A 14,123-nucleotide genomic window follows, 5' to 3' on the forward strand; every position below is an offset into this window, starting at 1 on the left:
TTTCGTAAATGACGTGATGGTCTACCTAGAAAATACCGAATCATCATCAACAACAACAGACTCCGTGGACCACAAAGTGATGACAGTGAGGCCACGGGATACGGAGTCCATGTGCAGAAGTCCATCGCTTTCCTGTATAAACTTCATGAACAGCCCGGCCGGCGTGGCTCCGTGGTTGAGCGTCAACCTCCGATCCTGGAGGTCAGGGTTCAATTCCCAGTCAGGGCACATGCCCAGGTTGCAGGCTCGATGCCCAGTAGGGGGTGTGCAGGAGGCAGCCGACCCATGATTCTCTCTCATCATGGATGTTTCTATCTCTCTCTCTCTCTCCCTGAAATCAATAAAAATATATTAAAAGATCAAATAACATTGCAATTTCAAGTTAAAAACACAGACAGGAGCAGAACTGAAGGGGGTCTGTAAGATTCCAGTGAAAGGAACCCGAGAAGATCTAGATGAATCGAGGGCCATGCCTTGTTCCTGGAGAGGACGACTGAATACTGTCGAGACGCCGCATCCCCCTGTTTGAGCTGTAGATGCAGCACCATCCCCACCAACATCCCAGCGAGAGTTTGTGGACGTGGACACGCCGACTCGAGAGTTGACACAGCCTGATGCGTTTCAGAACCAGCACATCCAGGTCCTGTGTGATAAAAGGGCAATATGCAAATCGACCGAATGGCAGAACGACCGGTCGGCGGGGGGCACCAGGCCAGCCAAGGCATGTGCCAAGCGGGCAGAGGGAGGGTACAGCGATCACCAGGGGGCGGTGGCGACCAGCGCTGGCGGAGGGGCGATCAGGGGGGCAGGGCCGCCCCCTGATTGGCCCACTCAGTCACCTCCCTCAAGGGAGGCCAGTTGGACATCCCCTGAGGGCTCCTGGGCTGTGAGAGGGTGCAGGCCGGCCTGAGGGACACCCAGCGCCCACCCCCACCCCCAGTGCACGAATTTTCACACACCGGGCCTCTAGCTGGGACATCGTATTTGGGAGTAATTCTGCCCTCACACTTTGAAATGTTCTCACTCTGAACAAAAGGCGGGTCCGATTGTATCGCTCACGCAAGAGAGACTAGATCTGACTTAACGTCTATTCATACAGCTCGGGCTGCGTGGACTAATGAGTTTCCGTTAGTCAGACGCATACTGATCTGACCTAGACGTAGATTCAGACGAACCCGGGCAGGGATCTGACCACCGAGAGCCGGCGAAGGCCTTCCTGGAGCTGGAATTGTACTGGCGGAGTTTGTCGCCGTTGCTGCTGCTGTTTTAAGGAAACGTGCGCGGAGCGGTAGCTGACCCTCTGCTCCAGGCTCTTCTGGTTCATTGCTGCAGCCTCGGCAGAGGTGATGTTCCCTGTCGCTCCTGCAAAACGGGAAAATGCCACTAAACACGGGGTGGGGAGCAAGCAGAAGGCGTCCCCCTCAGCCCAGTCCAACTCCGGGCAACCGCTGTGCCGCCACCCGCCAGCAGAGGGCGCCCACACGCCGCTCCCTGCGGCCAGCGCGCAGGACAGCACAGGGATCCGGTTTCAGTTTTCTGTGGTTTTTGCTATTTTTAAGCTGCGGATCCTTTTCTTGAAATGGAGTCTCTGATGCGGAGGGTCCCCCGGGGCCGCGCAGCTGTCGCTGCAGAAGCCCGCGAGGCCGGAGGTCGGGCCAACCTTCGCTCGGTTTGTCCAAAAATACGCTCCCGCCTCCCGAGGCCGCGCTTGCGGGGGAGTCGGAACATTCCTGCCGAGAAGCGGGGCGCTGACCCCCGGGACACGGGACACGCGTGCGCAGAGGGTCCCAGGCCCGCGCCGTCCGCAGTGTGGCTGTGAGCACTGCGGGGGCCCACGTGTGTGCACGTGTGCTTGTGTCAGGGGTGTGTGTGCGTGAGCGAGCAGTATGTGTGTGAACATGTGCGTGAGGGGCGTGTGTGCATGCCCGTGTGTGGGGTGCATATGTGTATGTGTGCTTGTTTGTGTGTGTGCATGTGTGAGGGGAGCGTGCGCATGAACATGTGCACGAGGGGTGTGTGTATGCATGAACATGTGTGTGAGGGGTGTGTGTGCATGCACGTGTGTGGGGAGCATATGTGTATGTGTGCGTATTTGTGTGTGAGGGGTGTCTGCGTGCGCACGTGTGAGAGGTGTGAGTGCATGAACATGTGTGTGAGGGGTGCATGTGTGCATGCACATGTGTGGGGTGTGTGTATGTGTGTGTATGCGAGGGGGGTGTGCATGAGGGGTGCATGTGTGTGCATATGTGTGAAGGGTGCATGCATGCATGCACGTGCGAACATGTGTGTGAGGTGTGTACATGCGTGTGTAAACATGTGTGTTAGGGGTGTGTGTGTGTGTGTGTGTGTGTGTGTGTATCTTATTTGTTTCTGTTTTGTTTAAGGAAAGAGTGTTTTCTCCCCAATCCTCTGAGTGGGAAAGGCATTCTTTCGACACGTTTCTCCCCTGCATTTTGTGGGTGAGCCAGCGGCGGGCTGGCCGTGTGCGTCCGCATTTACCCCGGGAGCAGGGCCGCCTGGCCGTTTGCTGAAACCGGGTCTTAGAGATTAATTCCGAGAGCGAGAGCCTCGGCCTCCGGGCAGTGCGCTGCTCTGGTGCCACCTCGCTTGGCCGGGCCTGCACGGAGCCCCCTCCTGGCTGCGCCGGGAGCGAGGGCACTTGCTCTGTTTGGTTCTGTTCCGAGTGGAGCTGTAGAGGGGCCTCTCTATTCCGACCGGGCCTGTCCGAGCCTTTGGTTCTGTTTAGTGCAATGACGGGGTGAGGCGCTGGCCGCCTGAGGCGGAGACTTTCTCGATACAGATGGTTTCTCAGTCTGTTCCAGTGCTGGGGCCAGGCTCAATATTTATAATAATATATAATAATACACACACACACACACACACACACACACATACACGAGAGGCCTGGTGCACAGAATTCGTGCATGGATAGGTCCCTAGGTCTGGCAGGTGATCAGAGCTGATCTGTGGGGCGACCGGGGGCCCCTCTGGCACCTGCCTTGGCCGGCCGCCGCCGCTGCTGGTCACCTCCCTCTGTGGGGCCCCCGCTGGCACCCGCCTTGGCTGGCCTGGGGCCTGCGGGCTGGGGGCAGCTCCTGGGTTGAGCATCTGCCCGCTGGTGGTCAGTGTGCGTCATAGTGACTAGTCGTTCCACAGGTGGTTCTGCTGTTCAGGCGAATTGCATATTAGGCTTTTATTATATAGGATACTAGGGGCCCGGTGCACGAAATTCGTGCACTGGGTGTGTGTGTGGGGGGGGGGGAGTGTCCCTCAGCCCAGCCTGCCCCCTCTCACATACTGGGAGCCCTCAGGCGTTGACCCCCATCACCCTCCAATCACAGGATCGGCCCCTTGCCCAGGCCTGACGCCTCTGACAGAGGCGTCAGGCCTGGGCAGGGGACCCTCGTTTCCCCCCATCACTGGTTCTGCCCCCAGCCCAGGCCTGATGCCTCTGGCCCAGGCATCAGGCCTGGGCAGGGGACCCCAGACCCCTCCGATTGCTGGCTCTACCCCTTAGCCAGGCCTGATGCCTCAGCCAGAGGCGTAGACCCCCATCACCCTCTGATCACCTGATTGGCCCCTTGCCCAGGCCTGACGCCTCCGCCAGAGGTGTCAGGCTTGGACAGGGGACCCCCATCTCCCTCTGATCGCCTGATCGGCCCCTTGCCCAGGCCTGATGCCTCCGCCAGAGGTGTCAGGCTTGGACAGGGGACCCCCATCTCCCCCCGATCACTGGCTCTGACCCCCTCCCAGGCCTGAGGCCTCTGGCCCAGGAAACATGCCTGGGCAGGGGACCCCCATCTCCCTCTGATCGCTTGCTCCACCCCCCGCCCAAGCCTGACGCCTCTGACCCAGGCTTCAGGCCTGGGCAAGGGGACTATCATATCCCCCCAATCCTCGGCTCAGCCCCCCGCCCAGGCCTGATGCCTCGGCCAGAGGAGTTGACCCTCATCACCCTCCGATCACCAATCACCAGATCGGCCCCTTGACCAGGCCTGAGGCCTCCAGCAGAGGTGTCAGGCCTGGGCAGGGGACCCCCAGCTCCCCGCGGTTGCAGGCTCCACCCCTGCCCAGGCCTAACGCCTCTGGCTGAGGCGTCCGGCTCCGGCAGCGGGGACCCGCAGCTGCAGCGGCCCCGCGATCGTGGGCTCCGCTTTAGGCCCAGGCAAGGGACCCCTAGCTCCCGGGACTGCCAGCTTCGACCGTGTCCAGCTCCCATCGCTGGCTCCACCCCTATTTCCTGCTATCACTGGCCAGGGCGGCAAAGGCGCCTGATTCTCCTCCTTTGCCCTGCCCCCCAGCTCTTAGCTCCCCCCTGGGTTTCCAATCACTGTCAGTGGCAGGGGGCTTCTTCCTGCTTTCCCTTTCGCCTCCCTGCATTGTGCCTACGTATGCAAATTAACCGCCATCTTGTTGGCAGTTAACTGTCAATCATAGTTGGCAGTTAATTTGCATATAGCTCTGATTAGCCAATGAAAAGGGTATCGTCGTACGCCAATTACCATTTTTCTCTTTTATTAGTGTAGATTGTTATTGATTTCAGAGAGGAAGGGAGAGGGAGAGATAGAAATGTCAATGATGAGAGAGAATCATGGATCGGCTGCCTCCTGCATGCCCCACACTGGGGATCGAGCCCCCAACCTGGGCATGTGCCCCGACCGGGAATAGAACTGTGACCTCCTGGTTCATAGGTCGATGCTCAACCACTGAGCCACACCAGCCGGGCCAGTTTAGTCTTTTAATTGGAGTGAGAACTGAAAGACACTTGAGAAACCGATTTCTAGATGCTTCCGAAGCCACCTCCCCATCTTGACGTTTGTCTCAGCCACACCTAGAACCACAGCAATGCGCTTTAGGCTCCGCACTGTCATGGGTTTACAGGGCATCGCATTAATTTTCAGAGACAACCTTCTGCGCCCTATTCCGTCAGGGAGGACTCATCAAAGGTGTGTGATGCAGCGACAAGCACAAGTGGGGTCAAAGGTCGCACGAGCGCCCCTGGCTGTGGGTGCCACAGCGACCCTCGTTGGGGTGGGGGTGGGGGGCGCGCAGGTGGTGGGAGTGGCGCTGGGCAGCAGGCAGGGGGGTGGGGGCATGGGAGACCCTCCGCTAAGTCACCGTGTGCAGGGGCCTCGACGCCGTCTTTGGGGGTGCGAAGCTGTGTCACCGAGTCAGAAACGGGGTGTCTCTGCAGACGCTTTTCTTTCACGGGGTCCGCGGGGCGGAACGTTGCCTGAAGTTCCTACCTAAACCGTCAACTTGCTTTTTCGTGTGAAAAATAGCCTGTTGCGTGTTTTCAGGCACCTCTCGGTTATCTGTTAGATTCGGGACGTTGCTGAACCCTCGGGTGTTGAAGGATGCATTTCCTGTGAAGATTTATGACGTCGTCATCCAACTTTTATTAAGAAAAGGGCAGCGACGCGAAGCCGGGCAGCGCGTGTTGTTTCTGTGATTCGTTGCACACGGCGTTCGCTCGTGTATCTGACACGACTGTCGTCTGTTCTCTGCGGCGCGTGGGGCCCGCGGGGGAGGGAGAGGAAAACAGGAAACAGCCTGAGCTCGAACAGTCCAGGTTCCGAACCGTCCCAGCTCAACGACGCTACGTGGGGGACCCAGAAATATTCACATATTCTTATTATTATTTTAAATCCTCACCCGAGGATTTTTTTCCCCCAAAATATATTTTATTGATTTTTTACAGAGAGGAAGGGAGAGGGATAGAGAGTCAGAAACATCGATGAGAGAGAAACACTGATCAGCTGCCTCCTGCACACCCGCTACTGGGGGTGTGCCCGCAACCGAGGTACATGCCCTTGACCGGAATCGAACCCGGGACCCTTCAGTCCACAGGCCGACACTCTATCCACTGAGCCACACTGGTTCGGGCCGATAATATTTTTCCATCGATTTTTCGAGAGAATGGAAGAGAGAGGGAAAGACAGAGAGAAACATCGATGTGAGAGAAACACCTCGATTGGTGGCCTCCTGCATGTGCCTGACCAGGCCTGGGCCGGGGAGAAGCCTGCAACTGAGATATGGGACGTTGATCAGAATCGAACCCGGGACCCTTCGGTGGGCAGGCCGACGCTCTAACCACTGAGCATATCAGATAGGGCCGGGTTATGTTTTTAAATCCACGGTTGCTGGCCAGTGCCTTGCTCACGGTTCCGTTATTGGGCGTGTTCACGCGTGTCTGTGCGTTGCGCCGTGTCGCGGGAGCCGTGCTGTCTCTCGCTGAGTGCTGGTCACCGTTGCTGGGAAATGACACGCAGATCACCCGAGGCGAGGCCGCGTGAGACCCCGGAGGGAGACGCAGCCCTGCTGCCGGCCTTGCTCACCGTGCCTCTGTGGGCACTCCAGGCCCTGAGCCCGGCTGCCACTCAGCCCGAGGGGGCAGCTCTCGCAGGTCTCGGGGGACGGGGGTGGGGGGCAGGGGGGACCCGCCAGCCTTGGCACCTGCGTGGACACGGGTCTCTCACTTCCGCCTATCGCCCTGGAGGTTTTCAGGTGGAAGCTCAGAGCCGGCAGGGAATGCTCTCATCGCTTCTCCCCTGGGGTGCGCTGCCTCCCAGTACTGCATCCCCGGAGCTGCTGTGGCCTTTCAGGACAGGATTCGGTTTCATCCCATCCCGGGTCCGGGGAGGCTCGGGGGACGTGCGGGGGGGGGGGGGGGGGGTCGGGGGACGTGCCCGGGGGCTCGGTGGGCGTGCCGGCTCCAGGAGTGAAACCCAGGAGTGACGTCAGCACCGAAAGAGGCTTGAGCCTCGCGAGTGTGGCTTCCGGAGCCCGTGGGTGTGATCGCACCCCGCGGTCCCGTGTGTCTGGCCTGGGTGCTGTTACAGGGTTTACCAGGCGGCCGAGAAATACGCGGGAGTCCCGGAGGCAGGAAAACCCCTTTATTTCCAGACGCTTCACGCGAACCGGTCCGTGGCTCAGCGGAGACTGTTTCTCTCCAAATCCTGAGCCCCGACGTGGAGGCAGCTCTCCCTTTATACCCCTTTGGTTTCTTTGTCCCCCACATTTGGGATGGGACTTCCGGACCTTTCGCGGGCTTTGCAAAAAGCCCGGGTGTTGGGGCCGTGAGACCACACCTAAAGACCTGGCCTGGCGCCAGGGCTGGTAACCCCGTCTTATAGTTGTTCATGGTTTATGACCTCTGCCAAATGGGAGTACTTAGGCAAACCGGTCTTCCCCAAAGACCAGGGCAGTGACTTAATTATAGGCTGTCAAGAATGTGCATTAGGTTCCTGGCACAATTCAGATCGCTAGCCCCCAGAAATGTCTCATTTCCCCCACCGGTGCCTGCGTGGGTGTGGAACGGAGTGTGTCGTGCTAAACCAAGAAACACCGGGTGCCAGGCGGCAGCCTCGAGTTGTAGGTCGGCCACACTCCGGCTGCCGGGAGAGAACACCCTGTCTTTGGGGGAAGAGGGACACGTCAGTGTGTGGGGAGCAGTGAGCGGATGTGGCTGCCTCCCCGCGAGGCCGTGCAGGTCCACGTTTACACCGTCAGGGACCGACTGGCCACCCCGGGCGCCTGTAGCACCTTGCAGCTCCTCAGAGTCCGGCACCAACAATGCAGCGACAGGAGATGGCTTGTTGTTGTTGTTTTAATAAATTTTTATTGATTTCAGAGAGAAAGGGAGAGGGAGAGAGAGAGAGAAACATCAGTGATGAGAGAGAATCATGGACCGGCTGCCTCCTGCCCGCCCCACCCTGGGGATTGAGCCCACAACCCGGACATGTGCCCTGACAGGGAATCGAACCCTGACCTCCTGGTTCATAGGTCGATGCTCAACCACTGAGCCATACTGGCCAGGCTGGACTGTTGGTCGATGGTGCTATTGGGACAGCATGCCTCACAGGTGCCCTGTGCTCACTGCGGCGCCCACGGCAGAGACGCGGCCGGCCCGCGATGGTGCGTGGAGTTCGGGGGCGTTGACGCCTATGTTACAACAAGGGCTCCGGGCAGGAGCCCTGCAGCATCCGGCTGATCTGACGTCGGACACTCAGCAGACTCGGACGTCCTCTAAGGTCACACTTTACCTCTTTCTATTGTCAAGTTTGAAGAATACTGAGGTAGTTTTGCTAATAATTTACAGGCCGGGAATACGGAGTGACGGAGCTGTCATTCCTGGTCCATGAAAGGTGGAGACCCTCCGCCCAGCCGGTTAAGCTCACGCTTACGGGCTCGTAAGCCTTACTGGCTTACACGCAGCGTATAACTTCAACATAAGCCAGCTCAAGAAAACGTCAGATACGCGTGGCTTAAATTTGGACTCACGTAAAGAATTGCAGTTAATAGTCGCTTTGCCCTGGGGTCGGAGGTGGGACACCACCCGGGCATCGTCCCTGTGGCCACGTCACCTCCACAGAAGCGTGTCGGCGGGAAGTCGGCTGCTGTGCTGCTAGCAGGCTCTGCTCCCTTCGGTTGCTGTCAGGTGGGCTGTGGGCTGAGGCCCAGGTGAAACGAAAGGGGCGCCGCTCTAGGACTGTTGCTGCCTGTTCAGTTCCCTCTCCTGAGGTTCGAAGCCTCCATTGGGGTCAGCGCCGCGACCTGGCGGAGAGAAAGTGGGCTCCTGGCTCAAGGGAGCAGGGCTCCCCGGTCAGGGGTCCCAGCGTTCTTGTTGCTGCTGGTCCTCCCCGCCCGCCCGCCCTCCCGCTGGGTCTGCAGCAGCGGCGACAGCCTGCTGTGCCGGAGGGGCTGACGGCCGGGGCAGCTCGGTGATGGACACGCCCTGACAGATCCGTGAGGACTGGACACTGACCAAGCGAATGGCCAGCGTCCCTCCGTCCCCAGGGAAGGGCGTCCTCCCCGAAGGGCACTCCGCCCGCTGGCTCTCACGTCTGCATCCGCACACTGAGCCCTGGGAGGCAGACCCGCCTGTCCCCTGGGCGGCAGCGGCTCTGGTGGTGCGGACGCTGCCAGGCGGGCACCACCTCTGCTGGGGCGCGGGCGGCACGCGAATGGCGCGGAGCCCCTGGGACTGGACCCTGGTGCCCTGTCTGTGCCAAGCGCAGCTGGTGAGTGCCCACCGCTCTCCCTCGGAAAACCGACACCGGTTTCCTTCCAAACCGAAATGACAGGGACGTTGGAGCAGCCGGGGCCTGGGGAGGGCTGATGGTGAGGATCGTGGGGGGGGGGGGGTGAGCTGTGGAGGGAGGCCTTATCCTGGAAGATGCTGGTCCCTGGAGCTCGGCCGGACCGAGCTGCCTCCCACCTCGTGTGGGACAGCATGTTCTCTGCTCTGGGACCAGGTGGCTGAGACCACGGGCTCACGAGGGCTCCCGGTGGCTTCACTTGATGTGCTCACACAGCCCGGGTTTCCTGCGTGGGAGGTGAGCAGGGGAGCCCCCGGCCGGGCAGGGAGTGGGGGCTGATGGGAGGCCCTGCCCCTGCAGATGGCCGGGGCGGGATGGGGTGGAGGAGAGACCATGGGGCCCAGCCCCGGGCCTCCCAGGGCCCTCAGCCGCGGAAACACAGTGACTCTGCGTCTCAGTGTCGCATCCAAAGATACAGGAGGAGGAAGACGAACGGGTGTGTCACTTCATAAGGACCTGGCAGCCACGGTGCCCTGAGGGACATGCGTGTTGAACTGACATCCAACAGGCACACCCGACTCGTTGACTTTTCTCCACGAGAAAATGAAGAGACAGAACCTTCGGACTGAGAGCCTGTTGGCCACGCCAAAGAGCTGTTTACAGAGCTCCGGACGGAAGGTTGAAATGCGCGCTTTCCCCGGCATTAGGAAGGGTCCCTACGTGGACTCCTACGTGGACTCCTACGTGGACTCCTACGTGGACTCCTACGTGGACTCCTACGTGGACTCTGTGCAGCTTTACAAGGAGGGGGTGGGCACGGGACAGGCTCCGAGACGAACCATTCTCTGGACAACGATCTCTCTGGCTCTGGCGGTGCTCGCGAGGCCCTCCCTCTGCGGCCTGCGCAGAGCAGAGAGGATCCTGACGGAGGGACAGGCTCCGAGGGGCGGTGGGCAGGCGGCCCCGAGTCACCCTCTCACCGGGAGACCAGGGAGGAGGCTCGGCCACGGTTCACTGGGACGTCCATGGGTCCAGTGGGACTTGCGTGGTTGTAAACGCCTTTTATCAAGTATTTAGAAGGAAAGAGGGTGGCCGGTGGTCGTCTTCGGCTTCCCCGGAACCGCCTGGCTCCCGGTGACCGCTCGGACCGGCCACAGCCGAGGGAGGGTCCTGGAGAACGTCAGGGGGCGCGTGTGACTGTTCTAGCGAGTGGCAGGCGGCCACCTGGTTCTGGAGACACAGAGCCCTCCCCAGGCCCACGTGCCCTCTTCCCAGGAAGCCGTGTGTGTTTCCTTGTAAATACGGATGAGATTTCCAGAGCTGGTCGGATAAGAGGGTGGTTTTTCTTAGAAGATGACTTCCCAGCTGCCCACGCCAGACAGGGCTGTGCCCCCTTCTGTCCTGTGGGCCAGAGGCGCCCCCTGCTGGCCACGCTTAGGCTGGCTCACCACTTTGGCTGACTTTTTAAAAATTTTTTTATTAATATACTAGAGGCCGGGTGCACGGACTCATGCACCAGTGGGGTCCCTTGGCGTGGCCTGCGGGGATCAGGCTGAAACCAAAAGTCCAACGCTGCCTGCTATTCCTGCTCATCCTGGCCCTGCTGCACCTGCGGCCGCCGCTGCTCAGCTCCTGGTGCCTGTGGGTCAGCTGAGTGGCGCTCCCGCTGTGGGAGCACACTGACCACCAGGGACCAGCTCCTGCATTGAGCATCTGCCCCCTGGTGGTCAGTGCACATCATAGTGACCGGTCGACCAGTGGTTTGGTCGCTTAGCCTTTTATATATAGACTAGGGGCCTGGTGCACGAAATTCGTGCACTGGGTGTGTGTGTGTGTGGGGGGGAGTGTCCCTCAGCCCAGCCTGCCCCCTCTCACATACTGGGAGCCCTCAGGCGTTGACCCCCATCACCCTCCAATCGCAGGATCGGCCCCTTGCCCAGGCCTGACGCCTCTGACAGAGGTGTCAGGCCTGGGCAGGGGACCCTCATTTCCCCCCATCACTGGTTCTGCCCCCAGCCCAGGCCTGATGCCTCTGGCCCAGGCATCAAGCCTGGGCAGGTGACCCCCAGACCCCTCCGATTGCTGGCTCTGCCCCTTGCCCAGGCCTGATGCCTCAGCCAGAGGCGTAGACCCCCCATCACCCTCCGATCGCCTGATTGGCCCCTTGCCCAGGCCTGATGCCTCCGCCAGAGGTTTCAGGCTTGGACAGGGGACCCCCATCTCCCCCCGATCACTGGCTCTGGCCCCCGCCCAGGCCTGAGGCCTCTGGCCCAGGAATCATGCCTGGGCAGGGGACCCCCATCTCCCTCTGATCGCTTGCTCCACCCCCCGCCCAAGCCTGACGCCTCTGACCCAGGCTTCAGGCCTGGGCAAGGGGACCATCACATCCCCCCAATCCCTGGCTCAGCCCCCCGCCCAGGCCTGATGCCTCGGCCAAGGGAGTTGACCCTCATCACCCTCCGATCACCAATCACCGGATCGGCCCCTTGACCAGGCCTGAGGCCTCCAGCAGAGGTGTCAGGCCTGGGCAGGGGACCCCCAGCTCCCCGCGGTTGCAGGCTCCGCCCCTGCCCAGGCCTAACGCCTCTGGCTGAGGCGTCCGGCTCCGGCAGCGGGGACCCGCAGCTGCAGCGGCCCCGCGATCGTGGGCTCCACTTTAGGCCCAGGCAAGGGACCCCTAGCTCCCGGGACTGCCAGCTTCGACCATGTCCAGCTCCCATCGCTGGCTCCACCCCTACTTCCTGCTATCACTGGCCAGGGCGGCAAAGGTGCCTGATTCTCCGATCATGGCTGGGGGGCAGGGCAAAGGCGCCTGATTCTCCTCCTTTGCCCTGCCCCCCAGCTCTTAGCTCCCCCCTGGGTTTCTGATCACTGTCAGTGGCAGGGGGCTTCTTCCTGCTTTCCCTTTCGCCTCCCTGCATTGTGCCTACATATGCAAATTAACCGCCATCTTGTTGGCAGTTAACTGCCAATCTTAGTTGGCAGTTAATTTGCATATAGCCCTGATTAGCCAATGAAAAGGGTATCGTCGTACGCCAATTACCATTTTTCTCTTTTATTAGTGTTGATTTTTATTGATTTCAGAGAGGGGGTGGGAGAGAGAGAGAGAAACATCAATGATGAGAGAGAATCATGGATTGGCTGCCTCCTGCATGCCCCACACTGGGGATCAAGCCCACAACCTGGGCATGTGCCCTATCGGGAATCAAAACCAAACCTCCTGGTTCATAGGTCAACGCTCAACCACTGAGCCACGCCTGCCAGGCTTGACTGGCTTTGGAACCAGCTTGGTCCTCTCCTACCGCCGAGTGCATCTGCTTCCTGGTGGGGCATTTGCTTAACCTCACTGCTTCCACCTTGTTTAGGTAAAAGAGAAAAATTCTACGTTATAATGTGACTAGAGGCCCGGTGCATGAATTCATGCACTGGTGGGGTCCCTCAGCCTGGCCTGCGCCCTCTTGCAATCCAGGACCCCTCAGGGGATGTCAGAGAGCCAGTTTCGGCCTGATCCCCGCAGGCCAGACTGAGGGACCCCACTGGTGCACGGGCACCAGGCCTCTAGTATGCATATAAGGTCTTTGGTAAATCTCTTCCGCCCCCCCCCCCCCTTCCCTCTGAGATTCATCAGTCTGTTCCATGTTTCCATGCCCGTGGTTTCTGCTCCTGCATTGAGCATCTGCCCCCCGGTGGTCTGTGCGTGTCATAGCTTCCAGCCGGTTGTCCGGTTGTAACAGTCGCTTAGGCTTTTATATATATAGATAAGCTAAAATGCGTAGGGACCATGCCCAGCATAGAAAATGAGTACTTTCCCTCCTAGAAGAGCTATTGTCTTATCTTCGTGTGGTGCCCGTGTGGTGTCCATGTGTCTGGGCAGGTGTGTCTTAGAGGTTGGGGTCCATCCAAAACCATATTTCTTTTCTTTTTTCTTTTTTTTTCTTTAAAGAGTCACATTTATTGCAATCCGGGACTATGAGGGGCCATTCCCCAAATCTCATAGTGATAAGGTGTCCGCAACACCGGGTTTATATAGGCAAAGATCACATAGGTATTGATTACATCCCAGGGTTTGGAATGAGGAACCTGGTTTGCAAAAAAGCAGTTTACAGAAGCAGAAGCAGCACGTTATCTAAATTACAGTTTTGGGTCTCCGATCACTGAATTGACAGAAACACATTATCCAGAGCCCTCTGGTCTGGAATGAGGAACCTGGTTTGATCTAAATCACAGTTTTTGGGTCTCCGGAACACTGAGTCAACAGGGACACGTTAACTGGAGCCCTCTGACCTTGGGATAACTGTGCTGACCTTCCCAGGTAAAGGAAAGTGTGCTTTCTAAGACCAGTGTGACCACAGCCCATGGGATAGTCACCGTACAATCAATAGGGAATTCAATTGAATGGGGTGATTTATATAATTCAGAAAATCAAAATAACTTTTCTATTATTTTAGCAAACAAGTCAGTACAGAAACCAAACAGCAGGGTTCGAGTTAAACTATAGTTTCTACCTGCGATGACCGCTACCATACTTCATTCCCCACTGGCAAAACCGTGTTTTCTAAGGGCGCATTGAACATCACTTTGCCTTTTTCTTAATAATGAGGAGGCTGCGTTGTTCCAATGTCAGAGCTGGGACGTGGTGTATGGGGAGGGGGCGCTCCCAGCCCACCCTGCACCCGTGTCCTGACTGTCCAGGGGTGCGTGACCAGGACATGGGGGACCCCCCATGGGGCCGTGATAAAGCTGGGCAGGTTCTGGGAATTGGCAGGACAGGCCGTGGGAAACCTCGCCTTCGTGGGCTCCCGGGTCCAGCCCCGGCTCCTCTCACTGGTCTCCCGGTGGGGACTCACAGACACCTCACTGGGCGTTCATTTGGGTTTAACAAAACCCTGGGAATCCCTAGTCCCGCCTGCTTCCCGAGGGTGCCTGGTTTGGGGTATCTGCGGCTCCCCCTCCCTCCCAGGCCTGTCCCTGCAGGGCGGGCCCCCAGCGGCCCCTCGCGGGTCTGGAACCCGCTCATCCACGCGCCCCGGGTCGGTGGCAGGGTCCCCGGCGGCGCCTCCCGAAGCCGCGTGATCGTCCTTG

At 59.2% G+C, this 14,123-nt stretch overlaps 1 protein-coding gene across 2 annotated transcripts in view; it reads left to right on the forward strand.

Moving 5' to 3' along the window:
- Positions 1-14,123, forward strand: part of ANK2 (ankyrin 2) — a 362,059-nt gene that overhangs the window by 167,466 nt on the left and 180,470 nt on the right. The window lies entirely within an intron of this gene.

This window comes from Myotis daubentonii, chromosome 5, assembly GCF_963259705.1.
Source record: "Myotis daubentonii chromosome 5, mMyoDau2.1, whole genome shotgun sequence".
Taxonomy (NCBI): Eukaryota; Metazoa; Chordata; class Mammalia; order Chiroptera; family Vespertilionidae; genus Myotis; species Myotis daubentonii.